This window comes from Pleurodeles waltl, chromosome 10, assembly GCF_031143425.1.
Source record: "Pleurodeles waltl isolate 20211129_DDA chromosome 10, aPleWal1.hap1.20221129, whole genome shotgun sequence".
Classification (NCBI taxonomy): domain Eukaryota; kingdom Metazoa; phylum Chordata; class Amphibia; order Caudata; family Salamandridae; genus Pleurodeles; species Pleurodeles waltl.
The window spans coordinates 288726411-288747768 of record NC_090449.1 but is presented as its reverse complement, the minus strand read 5'-3'; positions in this window follow the sequence as shown (position 1 = coordinate 288747768).

Sequence of the window (21358 nt, the reverse complement as noted above, 5' to 3'; positions counted from 1 at the left end):
CAGAGCCTCAGTGAGACAGTTAGGCACCACACAGGGAACATATACATGCACACCTATGAGCACTGGGGCCCTGTGTGACAGGGTCCCAGTGACACATACATATAGGCCACAAACCTATGAGCACTGGGGTCCTGACCAGCAGGATCCCAGTGACACATAACAAACATACTGAAAACATAGTGTTTTCACTATGAGCACTGAGGCCTGGCTATCAGGATCCCAGTGAGACAGTGAAAACAGTGACAAACACCCTGACATACACTCACAAACAGGCCAAAAGTGGGGGTAACAAGGCTAGAAAGAGGCTACCTTCTCACACAACCCCCCCCCCCAAACGAAGGACAATAAGGCTAACCTTGGCCAGTTGAGACTTTATTGTCTAAGTGGTGATAAGTAGAGAGTAGCTCTGCAATAGACTGGTTACTCCCTTTATCATCCACTATATGGTTACTTCCCTGTGGGGATGTAAACCACCCTGTTTGAAGTTTTTTAGCTAAGCAACAATGTGAAGATGTATTTTCAGAGTTTCTATCAGTAAGTTTTAGTTTAGAGCAGTGGGAATTGTCCACTGAACCTATTTGTAGTGATGGAAATGCCAGACAGGGATGCTGTCTCAGAAAAGCCATAGCTGGGCAAAAACTTTGTCCATATGGCTGGAAGAGAGAACAGGGATGCTGTTTCTCTTGGGTTGGAGCAGGGCAGGGATGCTGTCCTATCAGCTCCACACTAGGGCAGGGATGCTGTCCTAAGTGTTGTGAGGCAGTGCAGAGTTTCTGCACTAAAGTTTCTCTGGGAGGGTTGGAGGGATGCTCCATGTTAACTAAAATGGTGCTCTTTTTCTCACCAATGTTAGTTATCCCACAGAGAGGTACTTCCACCTCAGGGAGTACAGTTTTGCCAACTGATGATTCCCTTGGAACAGGTGCCACCCCAGGAGAGGTTTCCCCCACCACAGGAATGGTATCCTGAATGGTAGGGTGGTTAGGGGATACTGTGATACCCTTTTTACCTGTTGATGGAGAGGGTTCCTGAGTTTTCAGGCCTTCTCTCCTTTGCTTTTTTATTTCAGTAGAAATGAGAGGGAACAATTCCTCAGGGATGCCCAGCATGGCTGCATGGGCATAAAACTCTACATCAGCCCAACCTGAGGCCTCTAGGTCATTACCTAAGAGACAGTCTACAGGCAAGCTAGGTGATACCACCACCTGCTTAGGGCCAGTAACTCCACCCCAACTAAACTGAATTATAGCTAAGGGAAGAAACTTAGTGGAGTTATGGACATCAATAATCTTATACTGTTGTCCAATGATGTGTTGATCAGGGTGCACTAGGTTTTCAGTCACCAAAGTGAAACTGGCACCTGTGTCCCTGTAGGCCAAGGCCTCAACACCATTTATTGTAACTGTCTGCCTGTACTTATCCATTGTAAGGGGACAAGCAGCCAGTGTGGCAAGGCCAGTGCCACTAGGTGTGACAGAAACTGTCTTGGGACTGATGACATCAGTTTCCACTATGGACCCATAAGTGAACCCAACTACACCCTTTGCTTGACTGTTGCCAGCAGTCCCACCACTAGTACCACTACTGCTAGGGGCACTAGAGCTTGATGTATTAGTGGTGGTAGGCTCAGGGGGTTTACCTGGACAGGACTTATCCCCTGGCCTATGGCCTCTATTTTTACACACAAAGCACCAAGGCTTTTTAATGTGTGCAGGTTGGGAAGAAGAGGAAGAATTTGTTTTATCCCCACCCTCTGAAGAGTGTTTAAGATTTGAAGTGGGATCTTTGGTTTTACCCTTATCCCCATGCTTATCTTGAGATTTTTCACCATCTTTCTTCTTATTGCCATCTTTGTCACCCCCTGTATGAACTTTTCTGTTCACCCTTGTTCTGACCCATTTGTCTGCCTTCTTTCCCAATTCTTGGGGAGAGGTCAGATCAGAGTCTACCAGGTACTGGTGCAACAAATCAGACACACAATTATTAAGTATATGCTCTCTCAGGATTGTGTTATACAGGCTTTCATAATCAGTAACTTTACTGCCATGTAACCACCCCTCCAAGGCCTTCACTGAATGGTCAATGAAATCAACCCAGTCTTGTGAAGACTCCTTTTTGGTCTCTCTGAACTTTATCCTGTACTGTTCAGTGGTTAAGCCATAACCATCCAGGAGTGCATTCTTGAGAACTGTAAAATTATTGGCATCATTTTCTTTCACAGTAAGGAGCCTATCCCTACCTTTTCCACTAAATGATAGCCATAGGATAGCAGCCCACTGCCTTTGAGGGACATCCTGTACAACACAGGCCCTCTCAAGTGCAGCAAACCACTTGTTAATGTCATCCCCCTCCTTATAAGGGGGAACTATCTTGTGCAGATTCCTGGAATCATGCTCTTTTGCAGGATGACTATGGGGAATACTGCTGCTGCCACCATGGGTATCTAAACCCAACTTCTGTCTTTCCTTCTCTAATTCAAAAGACTGTCTATCCAAATCCAGCTGTTGCTTTTTAAGCTTCAGTCTGGTTTGTTCCACCCTCAACTTATTGAGTTCCCTCTCTAACATTCTGTCATCAGGGTTGGTGGGAGGGACATTTCTAGAAACAGAGCTATGATGGGAATGAACAGAAGGAGACCTGTCCCTTACAGAAGCCAACTTAACAGCTTGGTTTACAGAAACATTACTACCAGTATGGTGAGAATAAATGCTTTTGCTATGATGTGAGACAACACTATTTCTATGGTGTGGCTCATCATCATTACCATCTATGCTAGATTGTCTAGTAATGGGCAGGCTAGGAAGTTTCTTTCCTGAATCTTTTCCTGGGGGAGTCCCTGAATCTGATTGGGAACTATTAGGTACTTTTTCAACAGATGGGGCACCTATGGCCTTATCCTGTTCTCTAAGCATATTAATTAATAGTTCTAAGGCAGGATTCTTCCCTACACTCAAACCTCTCTCTATACAGAGACTCCTTGCTCTTTTCCAGCTAAGGTTGTCATATGCAAGTTTGGACAGATCAACACTTTGGCCTGTGCCAGACATTTTTTAAAGAGAGTTAAAGTGATAGAGAAAGAGACAAAAGTTTTCAGAACTTTTTGGAAAGACAGGAAAAAAACTTTTTAAACTTTTAAGAACTTTTTGAAAGTTTAGAAGTACTTTTCAGCACTTAGAAAAGAGTGAAAAGAGGAAATGCAAAACTTTTTGGCTATGTGTATATACACTGACCTTGTTTTGTATATTTTTCTCTTATGAAAAGTACAATGACAAGAGTGGTAAGTAGTCTCAAGCACTTATCCCACCACTGCACAACGAATGTAGGAGGCTGGACTGGCTTCTAGTGAGTACCAAGGTGTACTTGCACCTTGCACCAGGCCCAGTTATCCCTTATTAGTGTATAGGGTGTCTAGCAGCTTAGGCTGATAGATAATGGTAGCTTAGCAGAGCAGCTTAGGCTGAACTAGGAGACGTGTGAAGCTACTACAGTACCACTTAGTGTCATATGCACAATACCATAAGAAAACACAATACACAGTTATACTAAAAATAAAGGTACTTTATTTTTATGACAATATGCCAAAGTATCTTAGAGTGTACCCTCAGTGAGAGGATAGGAAATATACACAAGATATATATACACAATAGCAAAAATATGCAGTATAGTCTTAGAAAACAGTGCAAACAATGTATAGTTACAATAGGATGCAATGGGGAAACATAGGGATAGGGGCAACACAAACCATATACTCCAAAAGTGGAATGCGAACCACGAATGGACCCCAAACCTATGTGACCTTGTAGCGGGTCGCTGGGACTATTAGAAAATAGTGAGAGTTAGGAAAATAACCCTCCCCAAGACCCTGAAAAGTGAGTGCAAAGTGCACTAAAGTTCCCCTAAGGACGAAGTAGTCGTGTTAGAGGAATAATGCAGGAAAGACACAAACCAGCAATGCAACAACTGTGGATTTCCAATCTAGGGTACCTGTGGAATAAGGGGACCAAGTCCAAAAGTCACAAGCAAGTCGGAGATGGGCAGATGCCCAGGAAATGCCAGCTGCGGGTGCAAAGAAGCTTCGACTGGACAGAAGAAGCTGAGGTTTCTGCAGGAACGAAAAGGGCTAGAGACTTCCCCTTTGGTGGACAGATCCCTCTCGCCGTGGAGAGTCGTGCAGAAGTGTTTTCCCGCCAAAAAGATGCCAACAAGCCTTGCTAGGCGCAAATCGTGCGTTTGGCGTTTTTGGACGCTGCTGGGGCCCAGGAGGGACCAGGAGGTCGCAAATTGGACCTGAAGAGAGAAGGGACGTCGAGCAAGACAAAGAGCCCTCACTGAAGCAGGTAGCACCCGGAGAAGTGCCAGAAACAGGCACTACGAGGATGCGTGAAACGGTGCTCGCCGAAGTTGCACAAAGGAGTCCCACGTCGCCGGAGACCAACTTAGAAAGTCGTGCAATGCAGGTTAGAGTGCTGTGGACCCAGGCTTGGCTGTGCACAAAGGATTTCCGCCGGAAGTGCACAGGGGCCGGAGTAGCTTGCAAAGTCGCGGTTCCCAGCAATGCAGCCCAGCGAGGTGAGGCAAGGACTTACCTCCACCAAACTTGGACTGAAGAGTCACTAGACTGTGGGGGTCACTTGGACAGAGTCGCTGGATTCGAGGGACCTCGCTCGTTGTGCTGAGAGGAGACCCAAGGGACCGGTAATGCAGCTTTTTGGTGCCTGCGGTTGCAGGGGGAAGATTCCGTCGACCCACTGGAGATTTCTTCGGAGCTTCTGGTGCAGAGAGGAGGCAGACTACCCCCACAGCATGCACAAGCAGGAAAACAGTCGAGAAGGCGGCAGGATCAGCGTTACAGAGTTGCAGTAGTCGTCTTTGCTACTATGTTGCAGGTTTGCAGGCTTCCAGCGCGGTCAGCGGTCGTTTCCTTATCAGAAGGTGAAGAGAGAGATGCAGAGGAACTCGGCTGAGCTCATGCATTCGTTATCTAAAGTTTCCCCAGAGACAGAGACCCTAAATAGCCAGAAAAGAGGGTTTGGCTACCTAGGAGAGAGGATAGGCTACTAACACCTGAAGGAGCCTATCAGCAGGAGTCTCTGACATCACCTGGTGGCACTGGCCACTCAGAGCAGTCCAGTGTGCCAGCAGCACCTCTGTTTCCAAGATGGCAGAGGTCTGGAGCACACTGGAGGAGCTCTGGACACCTCCCAGGGGAGGTGCAGGTCAGGGGAGTGGTCACTCCCCTTTCCTTTGTCCAGTTTCGTGCCAGAGCAGGGGCTAAGGGGTCCCTGAACCGGTGTAGACTGGCTTATGCAGAATTGGGCACATCTGTGCCCAACAAAGCATTTCCAGAGGCTGGGGGAGGCTACTCCTCCCCTGCCTTCACACCATTTTCCAAAGGGAGAGGGTGTCACACCCTCTCTCAGAGGAAGTTCTTTGTTCTGCCATCCTGGGCCAGGCCTGGCTGGACCCCAGGAGGGCAGCTGCCTGTCTGAGGGGTTGGCAGCAGCAGCAGCTGCAGTGAAACCCCAGGAAGGGCAGTCTGGCAGTACCAGGGTCTGTGCTACAGACCACTGGGATCATGGAATTGTACCAACAATGCCAGGATGGCATAGAGGGGGCAATTCCATGATCATAGACATGTTACATGGCCATATTCGGAGTTACCATGGTGAAGCTACATATAGGTAGTGACCTATATGTAGTGCACGCGTGTAATGGTGTCCCCGCACTCACAAAGTTCAGTGAATTGGCTCTGAACAATGTGGGGGCACCTTGGCTAGTGCCAGGGTGCCCACACACTAAGTAACTTTGCACCTAACCTTTACCAGGTAAAGGTTAGACATATAGGTGACTTATAAGTTACTTAAGTGCAGTGTAAAATGGCTGTGAAATAACGTGAACGTTATTTCACTCAGGCTGCAGTGGCAGGCCTGTGTAAGAATTGTCAGAGCTCCCTATGGGTGGCAAAAGAAATGCTGCAGCCCATAGGGATCTCCTGGAACCCCAATACCCTGGGTACCTCAGTACCATATACTAGGGAATTATAAGGGTGTTCCAGTAAGCCAATGTAAATTGGTAAAATTGGTCACTAGCCTGTTAGTGACAATTTGAAAGTAATGAGAGAGCATAACCACTGAGGTTCTGGTTAGCAGAGCCTCAGTGAGACAGTTAGGCACCACACAGGGAACATATACATGCACACCTATGAGCACTGGGGCCCTGTGTGACAGGGTCCCAGTGACACATACATATAGGCCACAAACCTATGAGCACTGGGGTCCTGACCAGCAGGATCCCAGTGACACATAACAAACATACTGAAAACATAGTGTTTTCACTATGAGCACTGAGGCCTGGCTATCAGGATCCCAGTGAGACAGTGAAAACAGTGACAAACACCCTGACATACACTCACAAACAGGCCAAAAGTGGGGGTAACAAGGCTAGAAAGAGGCTACCTTCTCACAGTAGTCAAGATGGAGCCAGTGGTTAAATACAGATAGCATTACACTCCACCATTTGACCAGTGACTCTCATAACATAGTGGTCTAACATTAACTCTTTTTGGATTAAACATTGTGCGCAAATTAAGAATGCATTGTACACAGCAGCAGAGCATTATTATAATACAAATGACTAAAAGTATCCCACCTAAAATATTGCACAATTGCCCAAAATCGGGCAGCCAACCGAACAACCATTTCCACCACCCTTTTTCTACATCCTCTTTTACTCCTTTCACCAGTTCATGTAAAGTGTCAATATGGGACTGAATGGATTTAAAGTGGTTTTACAGATTAAAACAACAAAGACCTTCAAATTGTGAGCAACCATGGTCATGCTTTAACAGTAAATAATCAATTGCGGCCCTGTTGTTCTAAAATGCAGCTTTTCTAGTACCTTGTATGTCTAGTAATAACTCAGCTAAAGCAATGGAAGTGTGGTTGATGTTCTGCACCATTAAACATGCTAATTTGTTAATAACTCGAGTATTATAAACAGCTAATCCTGGAAACCCTACAATAGAAAGACTTACGCTCATATATTCTGGTTTAGATAATAATTGAATTTCAGAATCACAATCCTCACTTAAACTGTTTCCCTTGGATAGCAAGTATGTATAAAATGGAATGGAAACATCATGAGTTCTACTTGTGTAAAGGTACACAGTAGTCCACCAGTTATATTAGTAGGAGTGAATGTAAAGGTGGTATTTCCACAAGAGAATAACCATCCCACAGGTAGTTTGACATGCTTGATGTGACTAGTAGCCATGTCATTGTCTACGCGTTTGCACTGTTTATTGGTTCGATAGTAACATAGAGTTTGTTGTTCCCAACTGATCTCTTGAGGAGACCCCATTGTTGCCTCTGGGTGCAGTTGAGCACATTTTCCAATTTTGTGAGAGTCACAGGTCATGGAATATCATACGTCCCTGGTGGTAATGTTGTAAGTAATCACTTGTGTCCCACTTTTCAGTCATTGTTTCTTGGCAACACCTACAGTACTCGTGGGGACTAAAATGGGATAATGCGTTACTTTCTTGCACATCTCTATCTTTGTTAGGGACGTTGACAATTTTCAGTAAAACTTTTGCAGGCATAGGTATGGCCACCAGATAGGTGGATATAACATCCACCGTACTTTGTATGGGAGCCATACAAAAATCCGACCTGTTGAGTAGGACTTGTGCCAGATGTGTCCAATCATTTTTGGGTCAAGTGTAGTAAAGGTGTCTATCCACGTAGTCAATCAATGATTTCTGAGCTGGGTGCTTTCAGTCCCTCCCGACCCCACATGCACTCGTCTGATGGGAGACCATGTAGCACTGCTAGCACACAGACACCTCGTAGTATGATCTGTAAAAGAAACAAGTATGATCATTCTCGCAAATAACATTTGCCAGCTGGTATATGCTCCCACCTCTCCTTCCTGGGTTTCATGATTAGTAAAATGTTGTCTTTGCTCTTGGTTATGATTTCTGCTGGTACTGGAGGATGATTTGAGGATTCTACCCACACCTTAGCAACAGGGTTTTTGTCCAAAACCAAAACCTCCCTCCACACACACTGTAAGAAGGGCTGGGGCAATCCCTTGTTTCACTATTCCTTCATACACTGGGATAATCACCACTTGTGTAATTCTCAGTCTCCAGATTGTATTATCAAGTCAGTGTCTCCACTATTCAAGACAATAGTTTTGATTTCTCCTTGGTAGTCTGCATCGATCACTCTCCCAAGACCTGAATACCTTTGAGTGCCAATGCAGATCTGGGAGCTATCAATCCGAAATGCTCTGGGGGAATCTGTATTCCAACACCTGTTTCACAGAGTGCCATGTCTCTTGGTTTCAATGTGTAAGCTTTTAAGGCATGTAGATCAAGACCTGCCGATTCTGGTGTGGCTCGGTAACGAGCTAAGGCTCCTGGTTTTACTTCCCAAATACATGATGGTGTTGGTCGCTACATAAGGTTGTATCTGTGCTGGGGTTAACATCCTCATCAGGGGAGTATCTGCATTTGTCACTGGCCTGTTGCTCAAAATGTGGAGGGCTTCATTTAAATGCTCTCTCCAGTTTTTCAAAGTTCCATCTGATAGTTTTCATAATTGGGCTTTCAGCAAGCTGTTCATTCTCTCAATCAGTCCTGCAGCTTGTGGATAATATGGAATGTGATAAATCCACTCAATGTTGTGTTGTAAACAATAGTTGTGTACCAATTTTCCTTTGAAATGTGACCCGTTGTCCTTCTGGACTTGGAGTGGGGCAAGTCCAGAGTCTTTATTGTGTTATGTTGCGGGACATTTGCAAAGGACAGCAATCAGGTAACCAGAATAAGTATCCCCTACAGTGCAAGAGTGCTGACACCAGTGACTAATCTGTAGTGGCCCAATGTAATCAATTTGCCATATCTGTCTTGGTAATTTCCCTCTCCCCAGCTGACCTTTGACTGTTTGTGGTGTATTGTAGCCATTTTTAATGTAGCTTTCTGCACGTTTGCTTAACGTATTAGGCCTCTGTGCACTTTGCCCTAGATGCATTTTATTTAGCCTCGCACTGTTATTTTACAATAACCAGTTTCACGGTCTTGTTTTTATTTTCTTCTATCACACTGTTTAGCTTACTTCAGCACTGTGTTCTCAAACAATACATTCTTGCTCGCTCTGTGCTTCAGTCAAGGATACAGTCTGGTACATTGCCGATAGACGTGGTAGAAGTTTAGTCTTTATGGTTCATAGAAAGTACACATCCTTACGTAGGGACGTTTCTTAGAACACCGGCGTGTTAGTTATAAAAACACTTTCTAGTCCGGGTACACGTAAGAGGGAGATTCCGACCAGGAACCCACAACTAGATGCTGACTGCCCTGTTGCAGATGCTGATCCAGATCACAGGCTTTTGCTCAGGTATGAGGGTTGATGTCCTCTCGGGGGAACCTGAAAGGCAGGCTTAGAGCTTCACATGCTGTGCTCAAAATATAACTTAGAGAGAACATAATTTAGTTGCAATATGATAGCCTTATTTTTATGTTTCACTCTCCTCGTTACTATTTCAATCCTACTGTGTTGTATGGTTCTGGTTATTGCGGCTCACGCCTTGTTATCTAAAATGCAGTTGTTTTATTAAACCAATCTTTAAAACTCAAACTGCCTCTGTCATTTATGTATGAGACCGCAAGTTGTACGAGAGAATTGGTTGTGACCTGAGTGACCACGACTTCCCTGGGAAGCACTAAGATGTCATGCGCTCGGCTGCCCAATTGTCTCTTCCCTTCGGGAGAGATGAGGCACTGCTAGTTAGCCAGAGCATAACCCGGATTTGGGGTGACAAAGGTCCTTCACCGTGGGTCAGACTTAGGGGGTCATTCCGACCCTGGCGGTACAAAACTGCCAGGGTCGCGGATGACGGAAGCACTGCCAACAGGCTGGCGGTGCTTCCTGGGCCATTCTGACCGCGGCGGTAAAGCCGCGTCAGAAAACCGGGTCCGGCGGTTTTCCGCCGGATTTCCCCTGGTTGCCCAAATCCGCCATGGCGGCGCTGCAAGCAGCGCCGCCATGGGGATTCTGACCCCCTTCCCGCCATCCTGTTTCTGGCGGTTTTTACCGCCAGGAACAGGATGGCGGGAACGGGTGTCCTGGGGCCCCTGGGGGCCTGCTTTTCACTGTCTGCTAAAAGCGCGACGGGTCCTACTGCACCCGTCGCACACCTGCAACACCGCCGGCTTCATTCGGAGCCGGCTTCAGGGTTGCAGGCCCCTTTCCCGCTGGGCCGGCGGGCGCTAACTCGGCTAGCGCCCGCCGGCCCAGCAGGAAAGTTGAAATGGCCCCAGTGGTCTTTTGACCGCGGAGCGGCCATATGGCGGTTACCGCATGGCGGGCGGCTCCCGCCGCCCGCCGCGGTTAGAATGAGGGCCTTAATCCCCCACACTGCAAACCATCCTGCCGCCCAAAAATCCAGTAGTCTCATTAGGATAATTAGAGCCTACGTGACAGTGTGCTAGATCTCTGTTGTGTATGTTGACAAGTAGGACATTGCATGATCACAGTTTTTATCAAGTCTAGGGGAATGTGCATCCCTCTAATCTCTGCCCACCTGTAAGTGGCTTTCTCTCTCAGATGTCAACATTTGTGTTGTGCCCACTTAGCCATTCCAATCAAGTCTGAATCCTGTGTCACCACTTCTGCCTCTGAGATTTTGGCTTTGTCGCCTGCAAATGAATTGAATCATCGTTCAAGTAAATCAGTGGGACAGTGGTCGTCTACATGATACACAGTAACAGTACTTTGCTCTAGCATTTCCCAAATTTCTTGCCAAAAGTCGTTGCCCCACACCTCCTTCGAATGTATATGCCAGTTATGTGCATGCCATGTGGGATACCAGGTGGTTAATCCATTGGTAGTAGACCAAGAATCAGTGTAAATGTGACAAGACCCAGGTAACTCTTGTTTCAGTGCCTGATACACAGAGTATAATTCTGCATATTGACTACTCTTCTCTTCTCCTGTAGTAGTTAACAACTTATTGGCGACTGGGTTATAAGGCACTGCATTCTAATATCTCCTAGCCCCCACATACTTGGCTGAACCATCGGTAAACCATACATGCTTCCTATTCTCAGGGGACAAGGAGTCAAATGGCCATCTGCCTGAATTGGAATGTTCCCAGCCAGACCTATTTTGCCAGAGTTGCGGGTCCAACATTCCATCACGATGTGCTGCAATTGGTTACACAAGCTTTGCAGCAGAGTGTTTTTCACACTATTCACCTGACGACAGACATGTGGACCAGCTGTTAAGCAACTGATTACATGTGTATCTCTGCCTACTGGATCTTTTTTTGGGGGTAGGCAACAGTTATCTGCAGGTCTCAGTGCTAAAGAAACTTCTAAGGGTGTTTGGTGGCATGCAATCAATCAATCAGTAATTTGTTAAGCGCGCTACTCACCCGAAGGGTCTCAAGGCGCTGGGGGGGGAGGATGCTACTGCTCGAAGAGCCAGGTCTTGAGGCACTTCCTGAAGGTCAGGACGTCCTGTGTCAGAGGTAGGTTGACGGGGAGGGAGTTCCAGGTTTTGGCAGCAAGGAGGGAGAAGGATCTGCCGCCAGTTGTGGTCTGGTGGATGCGGGGGACAGTAGCGAGGGCGAGGTTGGCGGAGCGGAGCTGGCATGTCGGGATGTGGAAGTTGAGACGCTCATTGAGGTAGGCAGGTCTGGCATCGTGGAGAGCGTTGTGAGCGTGGATCAGGAGTTTGAAGATGATCCTTTTGTTGACAGGGAGCCAGTGGAGGTCTCTGAGGTGGGCTGAGGTGTGTTTGTGGCGAGGGAGGTTGAGGATGAGTCGTGCCGAGGCGTTCTGGATGTGCTGGAGCTTCTTCACTCAGTAGCAGTGCAATAGCAGTGTTCGCCGTGGAGAACTCACATACAACTGCAAATATATTGGAAGACTTTAACAGCAAGGTGTTTGAATGGCTGCAACCCAGACACCTCAGAATTTGATTTCTTGCCATAGACAATGGCAGCAATAGAGTCAAGTCCATGGCAGATGGTGGATATTTCAGGATCCTGTGTTTGGCACATTGCACCAACCTAATTGTGCAGGACTTTCTAAAAAAAAAGAAGACATAGGGGGTCATTACAACATCGGCGGTAAAAGCCGCTTACCGCCGTGCAGAAGACCGCCAACACACCGCCGCGGCCGCAGAATTCCGACACAGCTATAATGACCCACATCTCGAAATCCGACAAAATTCAGACACCCACACAAGTCCGCCACACCAAAGGTCAGTGATAAACTGGCGAAAACAAAACCGACACTGTCACGCCAACAGAAATACACCCATGCTATCACGACCCACGAATCCACGCAGCGGTCTTTCAACCACGGTATTCCATTGGCGGTACACACCGCTGCGCTCAAAACACAAATCTCCAAAACACCACCACATTGGACAATTCAAAAGACACACACCTGAGACACATACACACCACTCCCACACACTCAATACTTTATAAAACACACACCCACATCACCCACAAACCCCTACGACAACAATTGAGAACGAAGCACAGAGAGAGACACCACCATCCACAAACTAGCAGCCACAGACACTCAACAACATCACCCACACAACTTCCACGCACAAAACACCACACACCACTACATATCACCACACTTATCACCACATACACCACCCCACACATCACCTACACCACCCCATGGCACGGCAAAGACACCCCAGGTTCTCGGAGGAGGAGCTCAGGGTCATGGTGGAGGAAATCGTACGGGTAGAGCCACAGCTATTTGGCTCACAGGTGCAGCACACCTCCATAGCTAGGAAGATGGAGCTATGGTGAAGAATAGTCGACAGGGTCAACACAGTGGGACAGCACCCAAGAAATCGGGACGACATCAGGAAGAGGTGGAACGACCTACAGGGGAAGGTGCGTTCCGTGGTCTCTAGACACAACATCGCGCGTACAGCGGACTGGCGGCGGACCCCCACCTCCTCTCCCACAACTAACAACATGGGAGGAGCAGGTCTTGACTATTCTGCATCCTGAGGGCCTCGCAGGAGTCGGTGGATGAATAGACTCTGGTAAGTAAAATCTTAACTATCATATCCCCCACCCTACCTGCATGCTATCACATACCCCCACCCTCGCCCCCACCCCTATCACTCCAACTCCTCACTAATGTACCAATATCACAAACCACCCATCCCAACAACAAGCCCTGCATGCAAAAACAAAGCATGGACACCCATCACTAAAGCATGCACACTGCACATACCCATAACACCCCCCTCAACCGTCATCACACAAGCCCACACACAGGAATGCTAGCACTGGGGTACACGCTCACCCACCCATTGCACACCATGAAACACACAGATGCAATAATCATGCCTTTCCACCCCTGCAGGACCACTACCCAACGTCACCAGACAGGAGGGTCCAGACATCTCCACCCCACGCACAGAAGAGGCCCACAGTGATGACAGCAGCTCTGTCCACCTGGATCTAGATGACCAGCCCGAACCATCGTGGGCCTCGGGACAGTTGGTTCCCCTCACACAGGCACAGCCCACCACAGACCTTCCCCCCTCTGGTAACACCAGCACAGCACACACCCAGCGGGCCCATACCTCCATCCCCAGGACACGTCAATCAGCTGTGTGTCCACCACTACAGGGAACCCAGGATAACCCACCACCCCAACAACAACAGGGACCTGGGGGCAGTGGTAGTGGGCACACGGTCCAGGGGACGGAGGCACAGGAGCACAGGGGAACTGGGAGGGCTGCTCTGCGATAGGGGGCGGACAGGCCTAGGGAACTCACTCTCCACGAGGCCCTCTCCTCCATCATGGGAGCATACCACCACTCCCAGGAGACGATGGCAACGGTACTGGCCAAGTTTCAGGAGACCCAGCGCCTGCAGGAGGAACAGTATTTGGGCTTCAGGGAGGAACTCAGAACCATCATCTCCGCCCTGGGCACCATCGTAGGGGTGCTGAAGGAAATACTGAACACCAGGAGGGACACTCTGGCACTCCAAGGGGGCCCAGACACTAGCATGGACGATGAACTGCCCACCACCTCCGCCGGCGCTAGTGGACAGGAGGCACCGCCACAGGACCACCACACCAGCACCCCCGCCCTACAGATGGAGAACCACCCCGCAAGTGGTCCCTGAGAACCAGGAACAAGACAGAGCACGATGCCAAGACCCCCGCCAAGAAATAAGACCACCCTGATTGTCATCCTACTGTCTCACTTTGTAACCCTGTCCATATTGGAACTGCCCCAGCTCCACTTCCTATGCCCATATGGGCAATGCACCTGTGAGACTAATAGACTGGACTTTGCCATGGACATTCCTCCACCATCACCCCTCACCATTTTACAACCCCCCTCCAATATTTAGCACTGCAATAAACACCCTTGAACCACAAAACAATCTGGAGTCAGTCTGTGATTTTGAAAATGTGTATGAGCAATGACAGTGACAAAATGCGTTCTCAAATGTAATGTCAACATACCTATGTCACACATCTCAAGTCCATGAGGAATCTAAGCAGATGACACACGTTGGAAACCACACCTGTGAAACCGTAATGGAAATGTACAACTCAGTTACCATATACTGGTTGAAATCGACAGACAGGATAGATGTAGAAGTGTGAAAGTACTTGTAGTAGGCAAGAATGTATTCTCACTTGTGTGTCACTAGAAATAATGCTGGATAACTGAGTCCCTGTTGTCAATGTCTTCTTCCTCTGCTTCCTCCTCATCACTGTCCACAGGCTCCACAGCTGCCACAACACCGTCATCTGGACCATCCTCCTGCAGAAAAGGCACCTGTTGTCGCAAAGCCAAATTGTGAAGCATACAGCAGACCACGATGATCTGGCACACCTTCCTTGGTGAGTAGAATAGGGAACCACCTGTCATCTGGAGGCACCTGAACCTGGCCTTCAGGAGGCCAAAGGTGCGTTCGATCACCCTCCTAGTCCGCCCATGGGCCTCATTGTAGCGTTCCTCTGCCCTGGTCCTGGGATTCCTCACTGGGGTCAGTAGCCATGACAGGTTGGGGTAACCAGAGTCCCCTAATAGCCACACCCGGTGCCTCTGGAGTTGACCCATCACATAAGGGATGCTGCTATTCCGCAGGATGTAGGCGTCATGCACTGAGCCAGGGAACATAGCATTTACCTGGGAGATGTACTGGTCTGCCAAACATACCATATGTACATTCATCGAATGATAACTCTTCCGGTTCCTGTACACCTGTTCACTCCTGTGGGGGGGGACCAGAGCTACATGGGTCCCATCAATGGCACCTATGATGTTGGGGATATGTCCAAGGGCATAGAAGTCACCTTTCACTGTAGGCAAATCCTCCACCTGAGGGAAAACAATGTAGCTCTGCATGTGTTTCAGCAGGGCAGACAACACTCTGGACAACACGTTTGAAAACATAGGCTGGGACATCCCTGATGCCATGGCCACAGTTGTTTGAAATGACCCACTTGCAAGGAAATGGAGCACTGATAGCACCTGCACTTGAGGGGGGATTCCTGTGGGATGGCGGATTGCTGACATCAGGTCAGGCTCCAACTGAGTACACAGTTCCTGGATTGTGGCACGGTCAAACCTGTAGGTGATGATCAGATGTCGCTCCTCTATTGTCAACAGCTCCACCAGCGGTCGGTACACCAGAGGATTTCGCCATCTCCTCACATGTCCCAGCGGACGGTGCCTAGGAAGGACAACAGTGACCACAGAGTCAAACAACTCAGAGGTATGTACCCACAGTCTACAAAGAACACGAATCATAATCCAAAAAGTTGCCTGTATGTGTGTTGAGTCTAGGCCTAGGTATGTGTGACGCACTTAAAAATGAAGCCATGTGGGCTCCTGAAATGGCGGCTGCCTGACCTCTAAACTGGGACAATGGGATGTGAGGTAACTGCGCTGGCGTTGTACACCGTCGCGGTAGGCGGTCGAAGACCGCGGCGCAATGCTGCATTGGTTAACATTGGACCCTATGGGTCCCAGGAGCCAATGACGAAGTGCGCCGGCGGTGATGGTATGCACCGCTGCGGACGTCACCGCTGCGGACGTCACCGCCGCGGACGTGACTGCCATTTTCTATCCGTTCAATCACTCGATACCTGATCTTCGACAGAGGAGGACCTACACTGCAAGTGCTGCTGTGACCTCGGTCTGGAAGAGACAATGGCTCGTGCGTCTGGGGAAAGGGCCCCTGCCTTCACTGCAGAGGTGTTGGAGAAGCTCGTGGACGGGGTCCTCCCCCAGTACACGCTACTCTACGGTCCTCCAGACCAACAGGTAAATACACAGGGAGCACGTTGTATGGGCTATGCCTGAGTGGAGAGGGCTGGTTGTAAGAATGAAGGGGGCACAGTTCTGCGTGCATGAAGGACTGTGAATGCATGTGCCACATGGCAAGGGTAGGGATGTGAGCCACTCACTTCGACTGTGCAGTTGGTAATGACTTCTCTTCTTCCCCTGTACATTTCACTTAGGTCAGCGCCCACCAGAAGAAGGATATTTGGCGTGCCATCGCCAAGGACGTCCGGACCCTGGGTGTCCACCACAGACGGAGCACCCACTGCTGTAAAAGATGGGAGGACATTCGCCGCTGGAGCAAGAAGACGGCGGAGGTTCAGCTGGGTATGGCCTCCCAATGTGGGAGGAGTGCCCGTCGCACCATGACCCCCCTGATGTTCCGGATCCTGGCGGTGGCCTACCCTGAGTTGGATGGGCGCTTGAGGGCATCACAGCAGACACAAGGGGGTGAGTACAACATCATTCTGCGGACTTTGCGCGCAGTGAAGGTGTCTGGGTGGGGGAGGAGGGCTGTGGGTTTCCCTAGGCCAGGGGCAGTCCCGTAGGCTAGGCCCCTCCGTAATGCAGGCCATGTGGCACTCCACCTCATCTCTGTAGAGTGCCAAGTACAGGTATACATGCCCCTGTGTCATCTATTTGTGCAGATGTCGACCATAGCCATGTAGGCCATTTCCCAGGAACTGCATCTGTAGAGCCCAACAGCGCGGCGTAGTGCAGGGGGCTGCTGTGTCTGAATTGTCCGCCAACGGTAGCGGTAAGCCATGCACTCAGCCTGTCTTTCTTCTGTCGTTCCCCCCCCCTTTTTGTGGTCTCCCTGTTCTTGTGTGCATCAGCATCATCAGGCGGAGGTACAGTGGCACCGGAGCACGAGGGAGCTGCATCCCACATGGCCATGGAGGGCCACACCACGGACTCTGAATACACCAGTGGGTCGGAGGGCGAGGGGAGCTTCATGGCGGTCACAGGATCTGCAACCAGCGACACAGACTCGTCCTCCGATGGGAGCTCCCTTGTGGTGGCGGCAAAATCTGGGGCCCCCACTTCTACAGGTACAGCCGCCACCCCCCTACCAGCACCGCCCTCCCAGCAGCCCCTCAGCCTTCGCCCCGTGCCCGCTCACCCAGGAGGGTGGGCATCACCTTCACCCCAGGCACCTCAGCCCCTGCCCCTGTCACCTTTTCTGCCCTTAGTGAGGAGGCCATTGACCTCCTCAGGTCCCTCACTGTTGGGCAGTCTACCATTTTGAATGCCATCCAGGGTGTAGAAAGGGAATTGCAACACACAAATGCATTCCTGGAGGGCATTCATTCTGGTAAGACTGCCCTTCATCGAACCCTGCAAACTCTGGCCTCAGCACTGATGGCAGCCATTGTCCCTGTGTCTAGCCTCCCCCCTCCAACTTCCTCCACCCAGACCCAATCCCCTGTACCCCAGCCTATCCCAAGCACACCATCAGACCAGCATGCACACACCTCACCACACAAGGGAAGCTCAGGCAAACATAAGCACCACACATCCCACAGGCACTCACGCAAGCATCACACACATACAGACACACCAACATCCACTGCCTCCACTGTGCCCCCCTCCTCCTCGTCTCCCTCCTCCCTCCCAGTCTTGTCTACACCCTCACCTGCATGCACTACCACTACAGCCACTAGGTCCCGCACCAGCACACCCACCACCACACCCCGCTCACATGCAGTCACCACCCCCACTACCATTTACACGTCCCCAGTGTCCTCTCCCAGTGTGTCCGTGACGCCACCTCCCAAAGTACACAAACACAGGCACACACCCACCCAACATACATCCACCTCACGACAGCCTCCAGCGCATGCACCTGCACCCAAAGCCACAAAAGTTACACCTCCTACAACCACCTCCTCTTCCTCCACTCCCATACCCCCTCCAGCTACCCGCCCCAGTGTTCCTAAGAAACTTTTCCTGACCAAGCTTGACCTCTTTCCACCCCCCCCTCCAATTCATAGGTCCCGTACTAGTACCTCAGCCAAAAAATCTCCGGGACCAGTGGTGCCTGTTGTTACAGGTATGTGGAGTGCACCGGGCACCAGGGCAGCCAGTGTGACACGAGCCACAGCACAGCCAGCCCCCCCCCCTGTGAAGCACCAGAAGTTGGACAGTGCCCGGCGGGAGAGGGGGAAGACTCCAGCCAGCAAAGCCGCTCACAAGGGTCCCGGGGGGAGTGTTGACTCAGCTGTGACTCCTCCCAAGGTGGGGAAGGGGCAGAAGAAATTGCCAAAGTCTGGGAGGAGCAGCACGGCGGAGAAGACCGCCATCATCCCCGCTGCCCAGGAGGCCACCGCCAGAGTCAGTGCCCAGGAGGGCAGCCCGATCGTCAGTGGCCAGGAGGCCACCGCCAGAGTCAGTGCCCAGGAGGGCAGCCCGATCGTCAGTGGCCAGGAGGCCACCACCAGAGTCAGTGCCCAGGAGGGCAGCCCGATCGTCAGTGGCCAGGAGGCCACCGCCAGAGTCAGTGCCCAGGAGGCCACCGCCAGCCACAGCCCAGCTGCCCAGGAGGGCCCGGGCAGCCACAGCCCAGCTGCCCAATGAAGGACCGTCAGCCCCAGCCCAGCTGGGCAATGAAGGACCGCCATGGCATGCACCGCTGAACAGGGCAAGCACCACTGAACAGGGCAAAGACCGCCATGGCAAGCTCCGCTGAACAGGGCAAGCACCGCTGAACAGGTCAGAAACTGCAAACTCAAGCACTGCTGAACAGGGCAAAGACCGCCATGGCAAGCTCCGCTGAACAGGGCAAGCACTTCTGAACAGGTCAGAAACTGCAAACTCAAGCACCGCTGAACAGGGCAAAGACCGCCATGGCAAGCCCCGCTGAACAGGGCAAGCACCGCTGAACAGGGCAAGCACCGCCGAACAGGGCAAGGACCGCCAACTCAAGCACCGCTAGCCCATGAGCGGCAGGGGCAGTGACGCAACTGGGACCATCACGGGGTGAGTGCTGCACTCTGGGCACCAGTCCCCCTCCAGAACCAGTGGAGACATGCATCCACTCCGTCTGTCCTGCACAGGATGAAGCACTCTGGGCACCAGTCCCCCTCCAGAACCAGTGGAGACATGCATCCACTCCGTCTGTCCTGCACAGGATGAAGCACTCTGGCCACCAGGCCCCCTCCAGAACCAGTGGAGACATGCATCCACTCCGTCTGTCCTGCACAGGATGAAGCACTCTGGGCACCAGGCCCCCTCCAGAACCAGTGGAGACATGCATCCACTCCATCTGTCCTACACAGGATGAAGCACTCTGGGCACCAGTCCCCCTCCAGAACCAGTGGAGAATCAAATCCACTACCTCAGTCCTTAGCAGGATGAAGCACTCTGGGCACCAGGCCCCCTCCAGAACCAGTGGAGACTCTTATCCACTTGAGAGACTGATTTTTGATAATAACAAGTTTATTAGTTAATTAAAACCATAAAACTTTTCCTTCCACGTAAACAATAACAGAACAATTTTAGTTAAAAAAAACAATTACAGTTCTTTGGCTTAGGGTGAAATGGTAAGTAAAATTTCCTTCCACATAAAAAAATTAAGAAAAAAACATACTAGTGCTATAAGGCATTGATAATAGGGCAACAGAACAATCTTATTGAAGGTAAGAAAAAATACAGCGCCAAATAAAATCTTGTGTTTAAAATGAAATGATATAGGAAGTTTCCTTCCACAAAGAAATATAAACAGTAACCCAATGAGGCATTGGTAAAAATAGGGCAAAGTGGGAAGAGACCTTCTATCGATTTTATTTACCCCTACTTAAGTCTGGTTGTTGGTACCAGACTTTATTATGACACAAGCTAAACAACCCAATGGACTACCTAGGAGCCTTCCCTTCTTTAAGATGTTCAAAGCGGGTTATAGGGATTTCGCTATTGTTTCCGCCCTCCCTCTGAGTTGGTTATTTCGAGAGGCTGTGGTTTTTAGAGTGAAAATTTCCAAAAATTGAACCAGCCTAATGTTCAATATTGTATTTCGAAGGTTAAAGGCTGCAATTAATGCTTGTCTGCATGATCTAATTTTTAAACCGTTAAATTCTTTTTTTAGTAAGAGTCTCCTTTCGGCCGCCAGGGCTGGGCAAATGCAGACCACATGCATCAAGTTTTCATCTGCTAGATGACAGAGACGGCATTCCTGGGAGCCTACTTGCCGCTCCTTCTTCCATTTTGGCGTGAGGTCTAAAGTAGGGACTTCACCCAGCCTAAGTCTGAGAAAGGATTGCTTGATTTTCCATGAGTAGGGGCCAGCCATAAGTGGTGATTCTTTAAATGTTTTGTAGGAGTTAAGAATCAACCAACTATGCTCCCTTTTGGCCAATGAGATCTTATCTTCTAACAAGCTCTGTAATTTACTTGCTTTATTCACTGCTTTATTGAAAACGGGGATGGGTAGAGACTGGTTCCATACCTTATCTAAGTTCAAAAGATTCTTACTTTTTTCTAGATACCTTATGTAGTTGGGGTTCCCTCTTTCTAGGATAATTTCCTGCCAGACTAGATTGGCTAAAGACCCTTTTGAAGCGCGGCTCAGTTTGTAGCAGCATTTAATGTATGCTGCCGGTCGGGCTAACGACTGTTTGACCAGCATAAATTCCAATCTGACCTGGGCTGGCGATGCACGTCCGGGCAGCCGAAAAACGCGCTTATAGGTTTTTATCAGAAGTTTATCTAGAAGACCTAATTCCATCCCCCTCATTATTTCGGTCCCATAGGTGATAGTTGGAAGTAGCTTCGCTCTCATTACTGCTGTCAATGGGTTCAGAGCATGACCACAGATTGAAATTGCTAGCTTGCAAAAGGCGTAAGTAAGGGCCTGCGTCTTGTTTTTTATAGCCTCTTTTTGTGGCATTTAATTACCTCTAGCATCCACCACCAATCCTAGGTATCTGTATGATGTTACTTCCTCTAAGGTTTTCCCATTCATATGCCATTTACCTTGGGTGGTTGGCCTGCGGTTT